The 16,706-nt window shown below is 36.0% G+C and overlaps 1 non-coding gene across 1 annotated transcript; it reads left to right on the top strand.

Moving 5' to 3' along the window:
* The first annotated feature begins 987 nt into the window (after positions 1-987).
* Positions 988-1,060, top strand: TRNAA-CGC (transfer RNA alanine (anticodon CGC)). Its single transcript has one exon. It is a non-coding gene; the product is annotated as a tRNA-Ala (tRNA).
* Positions 1,061-16,706: the final 15,646 nt, after the last annotated feature.

Raw genomic sequence — 16,706 nt, 5'->3', positions numbered from 1 at the left:
CGTCGAAGTAATGTAGATTTAATTTATGATCACAAATATACAGTTTCGAGTTCAAATAAAGAGGTGAGGTTGAGTGAAAATACAGAATGAAACAATTAGTAGGAAAATGATCACTTCCTGAATTTTTATTGGTGTATTAACGGGTTAAATATCCTGCTGTTGAAGACATTTTACAAATCTTTATAAAAATAACCATTCTTACTCATAACATAAACAGTAACAATAGATTAACATGTATGCTGCATTCTTGAAAACTCAACCTAGAGAAAAGAACATTTTTCTAAAAGAGAAAATCACAAGAAGAGAAAATACATCTGCAGTGGTGCACTATACTGATTTGTATCATAAATTTACATCGTATTTTTAGAAGATGAATTGCTTGTCATCCAGTTTTTACATTAATATTGCCCTATATATTACAGAACATTGTCGATGTTATGCATGTGACAAATCATATGACAAATACTAAGTATCAAAGTTTGCTACAAATGAAATATTTGAAAAATCTACATAATACGTCAAGCATCTCAGTTTTTTCTTCTGCTCGGAAGGAATGCCAGAGTAAATAGTGTCCGACTGTCTGTCGGTATACCGACATATAAATTTATTAAAAGACTGTTTAAGCTTTACAGGAATTACTTAAGATTTTCACTAATATTGCCATGCTAAGCAGCGTGAAAACCAGCCGTAAGCAGTATCAAATCACGCTTTTACAATAAGAACTTAATTTGTTGAATGGGTAAAATGTTTAAGCGAAGATGTTTAGAGCTAGCAATTTTGCAATTGCTATGCTTACATGACGATAACACTCACAGTAGAATGAGATAATTCCCTGCCCATATTTGAAGAGTTTATTTGTATTATGTGTATTATTTGTATTTGTATTATTATCTATAAATGTTGGCTGGCCTATCGAACGATTAGTTTTTAAAGAAATAATGTACTCACTATAAAAAAGTATGGCCATTTCTTCCGCCTTCTTAGCATGCCTTTGTGGTGTAGTGGTCAGCACGCTCGGCTCGCATTCGAGAGGTCCATGGTTCGAATCTCGGCGAGGGCATTGCTCATTTTTCATCTCTCGAGCTACGAAATGGCCTAATGTCTCTACATGTTGTTTTAAATTTAATCATTAAACTCTCCGATTTATGATAAAAGTACTACCACTGCCCAAAATAAAATACGTTTACCTTCACCGCTTCAGTGTATTGCCATTCGGTAAACCATAAGGTCTTTAATTTTTTTCTTAGTTTTAATCTATCTGTGAATGATTAACAAACTAAGCGAATTGAAAGCAATAAACACTATTCATCATCTATATTATTTCTATTAATTACTACGTAAGTAATTATTTCATGATTAGTATTAATTACTTGAGAAGTTACTCTAGCTGGAGTCATTAAAATACTTATACATTTTTTTTTCTATAATAAATATTTTAAGCGTCTGGTGGCGAAAGCGACTAGTAAAATAAAAAGTAATATATTGAAATGATTGAAAAGCAATAAAGATTCAATTAAAGATTTTGAAAGCATTTGCTGGGGAATAAAGCATTTTTATTAACTTTTTATTTTTATTATCTAGAACTAATAAATAGTCTACTTTTACAAATGCACCGCACATTTTTTACATGCTTCTCTCCTTTCCCCCTGGCTTTTATTTACCGTGTAAAAACAGAACTGGGCGTATTATTAAACAATAAATCAAGAAATGCCAATCGTAATTAAAAATAAGGTAAAACGGCTGTGGAACCTCTAACTGATCACCAATAAACCACTACCCGATAGAAGATTTCTGTTTAAGGTTTCAGTTTATGTTTTCCCTAGAGGGAATGACCTCTTCTAGATAAGGTCATATCTCGTTACCCTCTCCCCATAAGAAAATTGCGCCCCCCCCGAACCTCAGGAGGACATATGTGTGAAGGTGTGCCCTCGAACAGGATAAAGTAGCTGTAAAACTTTTATCTTAGCCGCGCAGTAAAACAACATATCCGGCATCTCGCTCCACAACCTCCCGGACATATCCTTAATAAAAGCCCAATCGACACAGGCTGCCGGACTTTACAACCTCGACCGGATTTCGTCCGTGGCCGTTTGCCGGAGGTTTTACTACCTCTTGCAGACGATGCCCAGATGGCTGGTGCTTTAGTAGTTGGAGCAATCGGATTTGATCACTGCCAGAGAACACGAAAAGCGGGTTACTTTCAACGGTTAAGAGTCTTGAGAAACTGTAACCGTGAGGATTGTAATTTTAGTTTGCGGAATGATTTGTTCGGAAACGTGTCCCGAAGAAAGCAGGAAAGACGCAACTGAGTAGTTCCGGTTTTAATGATGTATACAAACACAATGTGTAAATAAAATATGAAAATATTCATTTTCTAATTAAATGCATTAATTTTTTTTTCAGTCTCGAACCATTTGTGGTTGCAGTTACTAATACTAATGGAATTTAAATAAAAATTATACGAGCTGAATTCAAATAGACTATGATTATTTAAGATTACAATTGAAACCTTGATTCACGATTTTAATTCTTTCCTGAAAGATATTTGTGAACCGAAATGTTCGCAAACGGAAATATCCTGTTCTTCTCATAGAAATTAATGCAATTAATGCAGAAATTAATGCAATGGATTTACTCTTTCCTGCACCACAAGTGACTGCTTAATTAAACTTTACAATGATATTTTATAAACAAGTTCATAACCCCAAATCGGTGGAAATCAACGTAAAACAGTAAAGGTGATGCGAAAAAAATGTATGTGGTTTGGACGCACTCGGTTGATAAATATTTATTAATGTTTAACAATATTTTAACCAGAAACACTACGTAAGGTAAAGTTTTGGATTATTTTGTCTAAGCTGAATTATTGTGTTGACTTTATTGCTCATTATTGCGCAAAGTTTGAGTTAAAATAAAATAATAAAATAATGCATACACCATCTCTTTATCTTTATTCAATGTTAGTTATTACTTCCTTGCACACAATAAAGGAAGTATTGTAATTGCGAAAATTTTTGGGTGTCAGATTTCAAAGGACAAATATCCATTTTCACTATTTTTTTGCGTAATGTTTGTATGGACGGACAGAATAAAGGACCCTTTATTCCAAAACAGATTGTAAAATAGATTCAAATTACATTCGAAACGGTGCCCACCAGCGGCCGAGCGGTAAAGACGCTGAACACTGGTAGTTCGGGCCGAGGTTCGAATCCCGCGAACGGGCTGGCTGCATGGGCGTTTTCGTGGTTTTCCCCATGCATGAGCGTTTTCGTGGTTTTCCTCATGTATATACGAGCCAGTTTCACTTAGAAAGTCCTCCACGAAGGCCTCTCTCCCTTTAGGCAGATAGCTCTCGTGTGCTTTGCCATAATTGAATAACCCGCCATAACCCATACATTCGAAACGGATTGTTTTGCGACGTCTGTTCGTACGTATGTATCTCGCATAACTCAAAAACGATTAACCGTAGAAGGTTGAAATTATATATATGCGATTGCTAAAATAACTAGTTGCGCATCTTTCTTCTTGCAATAGGTGATCGTGTATATATACCCACTCTCCTTACTCGCCTTAAATATAATTTTTCTGCCACTTTTTCTCGCAATCATTGTTTGTAGATATATTCTATGGAAGTGCTTGTCTAAGGTATAGTATTTAAATTTTATAACAGTTATTTTACTTTCAGTTTGCTTTCCTATCAATTCTTGTTTCCACTTACAACTCCCTACAAAGATGAGTTTTCAGAATCACGTTGAATGCAAATGAGTTGGAAGTTGTATTTAAGGAAGGTTTAACACTTCGTGAAAGAGAGCTAGGAATCCTCAGTAGCGCGTTTTTGCCTTCGGACTAAATCTCTCTTGAAACTGTTACACTCAGCCGTATATTACGTGCCTTTTGATGTTCGGCGGCTAGTTTAAATTAAGAGTTAACTACGTTAGATCTTATGTTTGCTTCGGCTAAATCTCTTTTACTTAATTATATTTTAGAGCCTTTTTCTTATTCCGAGTGGGGGCCCACCAGCGGCCGAGCGGTAAAGTCGCTGAACACTGGTAGTTCGGTCCGAGGTTCGAATTCCGCGAACGGGCTGGCTGCATGGGCGTCTTCGTGGTTTTCCCCATGTGTAACGTGTATACGAGCCAGTTTCCCTTAGAAAGTCCTCCACGAAGGCATCCCTCCCCTTAGGCAGGTGACAGGTGACGGAGGACGGGGACGCCTGGCGTCTAACAGAGGTAAACAGGCATATGTCCCACACCCTCCTCTATCCAGACGCAACAACTCCCTGTGGCCTCATAAGGGCGCACCGGGAGTTTATCGATACTTCAACATAAATTACTACTTACTCATAAATTACTGCCTACTGATAACATATAAATTCTGCTTTTTCGTAAATTATCGCATACACATAAGTTACTGCTTGCGCTTGTACCTGAATTACTGCTTACACATAAATTACTGCTTACACATGAAATACTGCTTACACATGAAATACTGCTTACATTAATATGACTACATTAATATGGTGCATTAATATGATGCTCAGTTACATATACATGCTACATTACACGTTAATTTGATACATAATTACACATTATTATGATACAAATACTGAAAAATACTGCTTACACATTAATATGATACACAATTGCATAATACATTGTACATATGGCAACATTCAGATCGCAGTTCACTCATATTGGGTTATTCAGTGCGGAGTATGAAACAAAATGCTGTTTCAGTTAAAGAATATACTACATAGTTGCAATGCACCGTTGCGTTACACACATATACTGTTGCACTATACATAACTGCTACTTTACACATAAGTTACTGCCTGCTGATGACACATAAATTATTACTTATACAAGTTACTGCTTGCACTTAAAATTCTGGTTACACATTAATATGATACATTATTACATATAGCATTGTACATATGGCAACATTCGGATCACAGTTTACACGTATTTGGTTATTCAGTGCGGAGTATGAAACAGCATGCGGAGTATGTTGTTTCAGTCGAGGCTTTGCCATAATCACACACACACACACACACACTTATTCCGAGTGGAGTCTAAGTGGAGGCTCTGTTGTAAGCCCGAGAAAGGGGCCAACTGCTCATCTTATTTTTAATGAAATAAAGCATAGTTAACCCTTCTTGAGTCTACGTCTTTAGTTATTTGAACTCAGAGATAAGTCGCTTAACAGTTCACTAGGTTCCTGATTGTTCGTTTAGTAGAATAAGAGTAAGGAACGCTACATTTGGCGCCCGAAGATTTTTTAACGGACTATGGCGTTAGAAAGGAAAGTTTATCGGATCCTCCTACCTTTCAAATCCCTAGCAGGCACCAGTAAACCCGATGGAGGGATTTGGTTTCATAGTAGAAACCATGCGGGCAGTTATGAAGCCAGCTGCGACGTTCGAAGGCAAAGGTTCGGTGATGACCTTCCTGGAACAATTAGAATTACACTTTACGCTACATCCCGTATATCAGCTTCAGAATATTACTATTACAACAGCTAATATAAAAGGCCAAGCCCTTAGTTGATTCAAGGTTATCGGGAAATTCCTGCTGAGGATTCCAGGTTCCAAAACCTACAACTGGGAAAACTTAGACCTCGCTACTAAAAGCGTTTTCCATATTCAAAGACCAAGCGAAATTGGAGACAGAGCTCTTCAGCAAATACCAAACGAATGTGGAAGAACTTACTGATTTTATCTTGAGAAAAACTCGAGTGTTCAATCTACTATATGGATAAACTTCGGATAGTGAACTGATCGAAGTTATTTTGCCACGGATCCTCCAAATCCAGATTTGCCTCCAATTCCAGATTTTCTGGACGTGAGAAATCCACAGGCACTCGAAAGTCTATTTCAGTTCCCTGTAAAATTCCAAAGCAGGTGAACATCTAAAAACACGCGTTTGGTAAATTTTCGCCAGGACCAGCATTCGAGGTTTTCGTCTCAATAGAGACCCCAAAGTAAGCAATATCCTTATCGATAATCTTAGAAGACTAACAAAGGCGTTAGCAAGATGATGGGTCAAACGAAGTCCTTTCGTGATCGCCATAAGAAACAACTGGAGCAAGGGGCTGATAAGCAAAATAATTTAAACTAATAAGGGTGTTCGAGGAAACGGTTCGGTCACCCCCTGTGAAGAAAAAGCCCTCGGAAATCAAGTTAACTATCATAATATATAAGTTCATAATATATAATCAAGTTAAATATAATAGTTAATATATAATATATAATAATATATAAGTTAAATATCAATGTTACATAATTTGGCCTTGCCCGAAATTCATATTATGTTAAAAAATGTGCCTATCATGTCCTTGCTCGACACTGAGACGCAGTGCAGCTTTTTGTCGCAAGACATTTTTAAAAAGAATTTTCGGCGGTTGAGATTGTTTAAAACCACGGGGCAGAACTTAATTGCGCCCAAGGTAAACAATGTGTGTGCATTGGGAAAGTAGGGATGTACGTACAGATTAAAAAAGAAAGTCAAAAAGTCAATTTTCTTGTAGTGAAGGATTTGGTAACGTCGTTAATTTTGGGGTTCGACTTATTATGCTCAGCGAACGCGAACTTAAATTTTAAACATATTTCTTTACAGGTACAAATGGACGCTGTGGAAGAAGAAGGGGGAGCAACTCCAGAAGTAGAGCTGAATTACTAGAAGAAAAAGGATGAAAAGCAAACTGGAGCGTTGATAAGAAATTTTTATAAATTTTTCAATTCGATACCTGGCATCTGCCAAGTAGCTAATTACGAAATCAATGTAGGATATGCGCCCCCCCCCGGTTACAGCCGAAAACGTCGCGGCAAAAACATCGTGGACGAAAACGTCGCGGAGAAAACAACGCAAGGCGAAAACGTCGTGCTACAAAACATCGTGTGAGAAAACATCGCAAAGAAAAAACATCGCAGTTCTAAAAGGTCGTGGTACAAAACACCGTCGTCGAAAATAAAGTGGTTCAAAAACTTCGCAGTTTAAAAACATCGTCGTCGAAAATATCGTGGTAAAAAATAAAGTAACTACAAATCATCGCATGACGATAACATCGCAGACATGCTTTTTTCAGGCATGCTTTAATAAGTGTAAATGGATATTCCCATAATGATTTGTGAGCGCAAGATGGAAAGAAGGATAATTTTTACTTTCATATTTTTTATTAATTAATAAATTTTTGCTGAGAAAATAAAAAGGAAACTTAAGCATAGAAAATTAATGCAACTTATAGCACTAAACAGAATTTTAAACCGACGTAGTTAACTAACAAAGGCCATTAATAAATCATTTTTATAAAGTTTTTACTGATAATATTTCATGAAAAGTATAATCTATAAATTAAATTTAATTTTCTATGCTTAAGTTTCTTTCTTACGGTTTCAGCAAAAATTTATTAGTTAATAAAAAATGTGAAAGTAAAATTTATCCTTCTTTACACCTTGCGCTCACAAATCATTATGGGAATATCCATTTAGAATTATTAAAACCTGAAAAAAGCATGTCTGCGATATTATCGTCATGCGATGATTTGTAGATACTTTATTTTTTACCACGATATTTTCGACGACGATGTTTTTAAACTGCGATGTTTTTGAACCGCTTTATTTTCGACGACGATGTTTTGTGCCACGATGTTTTAGAACTGCGATGTTTTCTCTTTGCGATGTTTTCTCCCACGATGTTTTGTAGCACGACGTTTTCGCCTTGCGTTGTTTTCTCCGCGACGTTTTCGTCCACGATGTTTTTGCCGCGATGTTATCGGCGGACACCCGCCCCCCCCAGCTCGGTTTAAGCCATACAGATACGATCAGATTAAGAAGAACATTTTAGAACAGCATACTAAAGAGATGCTGAACAACAAGATAATTACCCCGAGTAGTAGCCCCTATGCAAGTTCGGTAGTCTTATGCATGAAAAAAAAAAATGGTCTTCCACCTTCAGATCCAAATTCGTGGAGATTTGCCGTTAACTATCGTAAATTGAATAGTATAACGAAGTATCCACTATATCCTCTGTCGATAATTGATAAGATCATCCGAAAAATAAGGTGTACTAATTATACGACAAAGCTTGACCTGACGTCAGGATATTTTCAGATACCAAAAAAAAAAAAAAAAAAAGATGTGGAAAAAATGGCTTTTATAACGATGTCAGGCATGTAAGCCTCTTTTTAGGCGGTTTGGCTTAAGCGGAGCTCCGGCTACATTCCAGAAGGGGATAGATATCGTCTTAAGACTCATCCTAGGCAAACGTACATTTATATATTTAGAGGACATTGTCATTGCAAGTGAAACTATCGACGAGAACATAGAACATTTAAAAACCATTTTTTTATTATTAATGAAGCCGGTCTGAAGGTGAATCCCAAGAAATGTAAATTTGCGGCAAAGGAACTTACATTTCTAAAAAAGGGATAGAAACAGATAATTCTAAAATCTTGGCAATCAAGAGATATCCGCCTCCTAACACTGCGAAAAAAGTAGCATCGATCCTTTATAAAAGATTTCGGGAAAATAGTTGAACCCTTGCTGGTTCTTAAAAGGAAAAAAACTAGGTTCACGTCGACGGCAGAGGCGAACACTGAGTTCGAAGAATTAAAATACGCATTAATAAAAGCCGCGGCCCACCAGTGGCCGAGCGGTAAAGTCGCTGAACACTGGTAGTTCGGTCCGAGGTTCGAATCCCGCGAACGGGATGGCTGCATGGGTGTTTTCGTGGTTTTCGCCATGTGTAACGTGTATAGGAGCCAGTTTTCCTTAGAAAGTCCTCCACGAAGGCATCCCTTTCCTAAGGCAGATAGCCCTCGAGGCTTTGCCGTAATTAAATAACCTAACCTAACCTAATAAAAGTCGCAGTACTCAAGTACATTTCCATAAAATTCTATGTAAATTTTATAATGCTTTCTCCTTACTCTGCAAAATCATATAGAAATTTTATACAGCCTTCAGACTATAGTCAAAGGAAATTTTTCAATTTCTTATATACTGTATAGAATAGAGGACAGAAAAATTAACAAATTTTATTCAGAAGAGTTGAGGCCCACCAGCGGCCGAGCGGTAAAGTCGCTGAACACTGGTAGTTCGGTCCGAGGTTCGAATCCCGCGAACGGGCTGGCTGCATGGGTGTTTTCGTGGTTTTCCCCATGTGTAACGTGTATACGAGCCAGTTTCCCTTATAAAGTCCTCCACGAAGGCATCCCTCCTCTTAGGCAGATAGCCCTTGAGGCTTTGCCATAATCACACACACACCCAAAGTAATATTCAGAAGAGTTGAATTATTCTTGAATGAAAATTTCTACCTTTCCGCTTCTGAATTCACAGTGGCTCAAATTTTATTTTCAGTGTATGTGTTTTTTAGTTTTATTTGCAAATATCAGTGCTAAACATTAGCAAAGTTACATTATGTTTCTTTCGTATACGCTACTAATCATCTATTTTAATATCTGCCTGTTATGTGATGTCCCCATCAGAATTTTTATTATTTAATCTTCGTTTATCACCAAGTCACAAAATGTATATACAACTATCTGTATAAGTCTCAGATGTATATGTAACAATATTCAAAATCGCATTTATTCTCTACTTTTTATATCCCTCACGCTTATTTTCTTGCAGCTCATACCGCAGCAAGTTACTATTCATGCCGCTCGATTCGTTTGAGAATAGGAGTTTACTAGATAAATATAAAGCCAGAAAAACGAAACTGATAAAATAGAAGAAAATTTAATTTTCCTATACCTGTGCTGAGGGAATTGGATAGCATAAATGGAAAATGATGAAGAAGTTATTATTATTTGTATGCAGAATTTCCTCGAATAAGAACATCAAATCAATCTTTAGGGGGCAAGGGAGGATCTTATTTTAACTTTTCTTTTATCTCTTAGCACTAGCTGACTTTGCCTGAGATTTATTGGGCTCTTCTTGCACTCACAATTTGTGCATTCAAATTTGTTGAAATTTGTTTCTAACCATAGCATTTTCATTGAAATTGTTTTATGCTGCAGCGTGCTTCTGCTTTATCAGGCTGATAGTGCTTCGATGGCTATCTAGTAACGTCTCCACGGTTCGTTGTCTACTTCCTAGCCCATGGTTTTACCTAGAGAGATAATATCATAGGTAATCAAAAAACGTTTTCTAATGTCAAAGCTTTCATAGACTTTACCTGTGACTTAATAATCTGGCCACATAATTTCCCTTTCATTGTTTTGCAAGTCACTTGTTGCCAGGCTTTTGTCACTTGTTTAATGACACCTAAACAGTGGGACATATTAAAAGGATGTTTCCGAAAATTTCTTGATTGTTAACTATGAGGCACAAATTACCTTCGAAGGCTATATGTTACCGACTTCAGTGTTCGTAATTTGAAACACCGTTCGTTATCCGAGGCGTTTTTTGTTCACATAATTTATTCGCGAGGTCATGGTTTGAGGTTCCTAAATTATTGAGCGCATTTCACATTTGAATTGCGTGCAACAAATAGACCTCACATGAAAGTTATTTAATATTGAAAAATTATGTTGTGAAAAACTTTTCTGAATTGTCTTTACAAGAAAAGAATAAAAATGTACGCGCCTCATTTTGTTCTTTATTTTTTCAAACATGAAATGCGCTCAATAATTTTCGACCACTGTTTATTTAGATTATAGCAAAGCATTCAAAAACTGTCTGCCTAAGACAGGGATGCCTCCGCAGAGGACTTTCACGAGAAATTAGCTGTATTCATATTACCGATGCCACGTAATCGATATAATGGTTAACTATGTTGGCTACAGTATGACTGGACCCGGGCTTAAATACTGGAAAAGGCTTGGATGTTTGGAAACGCGTAATGTCTGTGTGACATAGGGCACTTAAAATACAGGGAAAGCCGAAATCCTTAAATAGAGTAAGTAAAAGTTTCCTTTTAATACTCTGCATAAGAAACGAATAAGCCTAAGTATTAAAGTTTCTAGTTAATTGCAGCAGCAGCAAAAAGCGCATTTTTTATGAACTATTTTCGTCCGTATTTTGATTTTACATAAATATTAGTTGCATCTAGTGAATATTTATACGTACTTGTAGCCGAAGCCGAGTGGTGTAAGGCAACTCCCGGATTCGAAACTAGACGTGTTTTAGTGTGCCCCACTATTGGCCAAGTGTTTAAAATAGATTGAAATCCAGGAGTTTGACTCGGATTTGATCCCAGGCGAACTGGCTGGCTGCATGGTTGGTTTTCGTACTTTTTCGATGTATAATATGAGCCAATTTTCCGTAGAAAAGTTCTTCGCAATAACTCTCGTGTGTTTTGTCGTACTGAAGTAACCTAACTGAACTTAAGCGAATAGGTTGGCTGGATGCTTGGCGTTCATGGATTTCTCCAAGTGTAACGTGAGGCCCTTGTGTGCTTTATCCTACTCAAATAACCAATCAATAACATGCGCATGTAGTATGTATTTCTCAGTTACTTTCATTGATATCGCGATTTGCTTTATTTATATGCACATGTCAAGTGTAGGAATTTCGAATTTCAGGCCTGTCCTTCCAAAACAAGACATCAAAGAATGTACTTAATGTATTAAGGAAAAACGAAAAAGATGAAATATTTGGAGAAGTCTTTTCGTGGAAAAGAAAGTTTATATGATGAAACACTGATCAAAGAAATTCCTTGTTATTGATAAAATTTTAAGTGCATAAATATAAATTACAGATTAATTAACTTGCTTGTAGTTCCTGGTGTACAAGAGTCAGTAGTAAGGGATGGGTATCGCCGACTACATATTTTTGCCAAATAGCGATAAATAACGTATTCAACGAAGAAAAGTAAGAAATATGTTTTTCAAATACTTCCTTTCATCTCTGACAAGGCTTTTAAACAGAATATAAATTTTGGATGTTACAGTAAATACTATTTTGCCTTGGTTTGCTTTTCATCGAGTCTTTAGCTAAAATGTATGATATTTTATCTTTCGGACCGAATTTGTGCGTTATTGATTGAAAAACTAAGCTATTCAAAACTCAATAGATGCAGATCTCAAAAGTCTTATTTTTTTACTTTTTAACCGGACTGATTTCAATAAAAATACATTGAATTCATGATACATCAAATTAAAAACTTTCAGTACTTTTATTGAATAACATTCTTCAAATATACAGAAGATATCCATTTAACATTCCCATATTAATCTAAATTCATCTAGTATCCTGTGAAATGTTTCGCCGTTTCACGTGATCTGTCTAAATTAGTAAACTATATTAAATTTTAAAACATTCCTTTCGGGCGACTGTTAAAATATAAAACCTTTCACATTCTTCTTCTTTTTCTTTTTGTTGCTGTTGTCGTTTCTAAGTTTCATCAGTGCTTAATTTTTTGCTATGCAATAAAAAATTACCCGTTTTATTAATTACAACATGTCCGCCATAAACCATTAATTTTTCTGAAAGGATTTTAAGCTTAGTAATTTTTAGGCAGGTATTAGTCTCCACCTCTGTATCTGCTTTTCATGAGAGATATTTGGTACATTCAAACATTTGTAGATTTATATTAAGCTCTGAACCTTTATTAGATACTACATTTAATGAAAATTTTGATGAAAGCATTTCCTTGTCACTTTAAGTAATTTAATTAACTTTACAGTAATTAAAAAAAATACATATCTGTTTTGTTCCAAGTTTGTTAATGAACGTTCTGTACTTTAAAAATATCGGGAGAAAAGCTGCAATATAAAATTAATTAAGCAAGCAATGTATAAAACGAGGAGCGTTTTTGTATTTCACGGATATTTAAATTTGTTTATTATCTATGCAGCGCTTTTTTTATTTTAACGCTGTAACCAAATACAGAGCCAGAGTGAAACCGGTATTATTTGCCCACCTGGCCTTATATTGATCAGTCAGTATTTTCAGTATTAAATCATCGAATATTAACGTAGTATAAGAGGCCATTAAATAATTAATATATAAAGGCCAAATATTACGTTCGTCTTGTTTTTGGATACATTTCACGAGAAAATATCTTAGGTGAAGGAGAGCACTTAAAAATCTGTTGATCCGCGAATCCTCTCGAAAGGTTGTTGGTAAGTGAAGGAAGCTTTAGGACTGTTGGATTCTACGTACACTAAACCAGTGATCTCAAACTAGAGGTCTGTTGATGCATTTTAGTAATGTGTTTGTTAAAAAGGCGGTGTTTTTCAGAGACCTTAGCCGATTTCGAAAGTTTTTTTGACTGCGATTGATTTGCGAAGATAGTTACTAAACTACAAAATGATACAATAAGTATGTTGAAACTTTATTATTTTGTGTCATGTAAGCCAGGCTACGTGACTGGTGTCCACGTCAGTACAATCAATTAATTTACTTCGTCAGAGAACAGATCGTGCCACTTGCTTATTCACAAAGCCTACAGACCGTTTCTGCTGCTGTTTGCTCCGATTGGTTAAAAGAGGTAGGGTTACAGAATCTAGTGCTTGGCGACTTTTGGTTCATCGCCTTTACAATTTGTATCTGAGCGTCGTGTACTAAAAAGTGAGCATAACCTACCGGAGAAACCGCAGCCCAGTTGCAACGAGCGCGAGAATAATTATCAGACTTCTAGGTTGCCGGTTCTATCCCCGCTCGTAACTTTCATAAACTCTGCTTTATACGGATTTATTTTTATTTTTATTTTAACTTTATTGAATGACTTTGTCATTATTTGTCTTTTCGCCTTCGGGAACGGTGTTAAAAATTAAACGCCTTTATTTTCTCTATTTTTGTTAATGTTAATTTTTCTTATTTTTATTTACTGGTTTGTACTCTTTGTAGTAGGTACCAGTAAGCAAGATTACGATCCAAGATCCCGAAAAGCGTTTCAATAGATATAATAATGGAATAAAATATAATTTTAGTTATACTTACTCGTAAAAAGAATAGGTATCCGACACCCTTAAATGTTTACTGAATGTTTTCGTTAGGTTAATTTTTTAATATTCCTTTATTTGTATAAATTAATGCGCTATGAAAATTTACACAATAGACTCTTCCTAAGTGAAATAACGAAAAAGTGCATATGCTGTCTCGATATAAAAACCTTTTCTTGTAAAACAATTACGTACTTTTAAAAGTTTAAATTCAAATACAAATAAACTATTAATAAGATCAGTAGGTTATTTAAGATATATTCCCCACAATTTCTCTAAGCTTTCATTCATAAACTTAAAAAAATATTGAATGAAATAAACGCTGTTTCCGTTTGTTTGCTGTTAATTACCACTCCTACAGGGCGATAACTCGCCATTCCAAATATGACCGCCAAGCAGATGTTTTCTCCAATGAGAGCAGCCCGTAGCGAAATTGTCTGTAGGCTTTGTGAATATGCGTGGCACTTCAGCTTTTTTCTGTTTCCGATTTTCCCTACTGAGTTAGTACTTTTGATGCGGTATATAAGATGCGCCAACAAAAGCACCGGATTTAATACATCCACTAAAATACTTTATTCTTAGAAAATGGAAATAATTTTGACATACTTATAACACGGAAATATTCCGATTTTGGACGAATAATTAAAAAATCTGAAAGCATTCAGGTTTTAAATTTCGTCCAAAGGGGAGTTTATTTAACGTTTTGTGTGTTACCTTTATTTATTAAATATCATGTTCTTTGCCCTTAAACCATAAAATTCAGTTCAATAGCAATGTTGCAAAATAATTTTAAAATGAGCATATCTTTAGAATTTCCGATGCACAGTTCCGCGCGCTGAGATAAAAAGGTCCCCACCCTCCGTAGAGTGTTGCCATTACTCGCTTTGAAATCCTTGAGTTTGTTAATCAAAAATTCGTTAAAGATTTACAAAATATGAAATCGATAATAATAAAACAAATCTGAAACGTTTCAGATCAGTTCCGGAGATCGCTATCGTCAGGAGGTGATCCTTCCTCATGTGCGTCTGTTCCGAGGTGCCATTGGAGCAGACTTCGTTTTTATGGATGACAATGCACGGCTACACCGGACTCTTGCTGTTCAAAAGCTACTGAAAAGTGAAGATATCACTCGAATGCATTGGCCAGCGTGCTCCCTTGATTTAAATCCCATAGAGCATGTGTGGGATGCTTTGGGGAGACGCTTGTGACACGATTACATCCTCCGAGGAGCACCCAACAACTGAAACAGATGTTGATTGAGGAATGGGCACTTTTACCTCAAGATCTGTTGGAAAATCTGGTGCTGAGTATGGAGAGACCGTTCGAAGCAACCATTGCAGTAAGGGAAGAGCATATCCCATACTAGGCTTGTTGTTCTTCCTCTTGTTGTTCTTCCTCTTGTACAGACAATCATGTGTAACGATACTATGAGTTCAACACAGTCCGTTTTAGTTTGATTCCATACTGTATGCATTGTATTCATTTTTAGAGCAATTATGCTTTCGTCATCGTTTAAATAAAAAATGCTGTCTCTTAATTCTGAATTTCATGTCTCTCAGATGATTTCTCGTGGAGTTATGCCAAAAAAGAACACCTGTTGCTTAAGTTTTGCACACCAGTGTAGTTCAGAGTTTAGCTCAGGATATTGACAGTACTGAGAGATCACTGTGCGAGCTTACGCATTTATTGCTTTGTGATCAACGTTCTGAGTAGTTTGAAGTGATTACTGATGATCGTGCTCTGTAGTACTGAGAATAGCTGTACGAATACTTTTGCATGAAAAGTTCCATAACTGTACAGTTTTTTTTCTCTCCGTCTCTCTTTAAGTTCGAATTATTTGGGACTTGCAATAACGCTGTCAGGCAAAATAACGATGCTTTCAGCTAGATCATGAGAATGATGAATTAATGCCTTGCTTTCGAGGTGTCCTCAAATTTCTTTATCAGTTTGCGAAATGTGGTTTCATAAGTTGCATTTTTACTTCAAGAAATTGCAAGACGCTTTCTAATAGTCTCTGCACAAGACTCTGCATTCTTATAATGAGTTTTCCCAATCAGAAATCTCTGTTTATGAAATGTTCCAGTCGACTAAGCAGTAACCAAGTTGCAAAATGAACTGACAGTAACAAAATATCAATGTTGCTAAGTGAAGTCAAACTTGATATTCTTAAATCGAAACATTTAAATCTTGTAATTTAAAAATACAAAAATATTTTCTTTTTTCTAAAACTAAAATATTTTTTATGCTTATTAAATTTCGTGTTTATTTTGAGATAACCTATATTTTCTTTCAGTCAATCACTAGCTGGTTAGCTGGATCCACAGAATTATGTTCATGTCGCGAAAATGATAGAGACAAAGTAACGTATGGAGTTTTACAAATTTCTATTAATTTTCAAAAATTTGGTTTCAAGAAAGTGTTTCAACGTTTGGTAATTCTTATATTTATCTGCTTATTTAATCTACTTTATATGAGCCTCCCAAGTGGGGTAGTGATTAGCGTCGTTGACTGCTGCACTGAAGGGCCGGGGCTCGAATCCCAGGAATTGGATGTTTGTAAATATAGAGTTATATAAGTTGTGCGTCATTGGGGGACTTCAAATATACGACGAGAAGAAAGTCCTTTTGAAAGGCTGGGTAGTAGAGTACCCGTATACCCCTGGCTTGCTCTTCTTCAAACTTGAGAGCGTGACTGAACTCCGAAGTTTGAAGAGTGAGTCGTGACATGAGTCGTATGCTGTCATGTGTATGTTGCTTCAAGGCTATTGCACTCTTTGCCACGATGAATTTGGTGAGCTTGTTCTGATGTTTGTGAATTTATTT

This window comes from Stegodyphus dumicola, chromosome 10 (genome assembly GCF_044657685.1).
Source record: "Stegodyphus dumicola isolate Sdum_Otavi_A_Nest chromosome 10, ASM4465768v1".
NCBI classification, from domain to species: domain Eukaryota; kingdom Metazoa; phylum Arthropoda; class Arachnida; order Araneae; family Eresidae; genus Stegodyphus; species Stegodyphus dumicola.
This window is presented reverse-complemented; position numbering and strand designations above follow the sequence as displayed.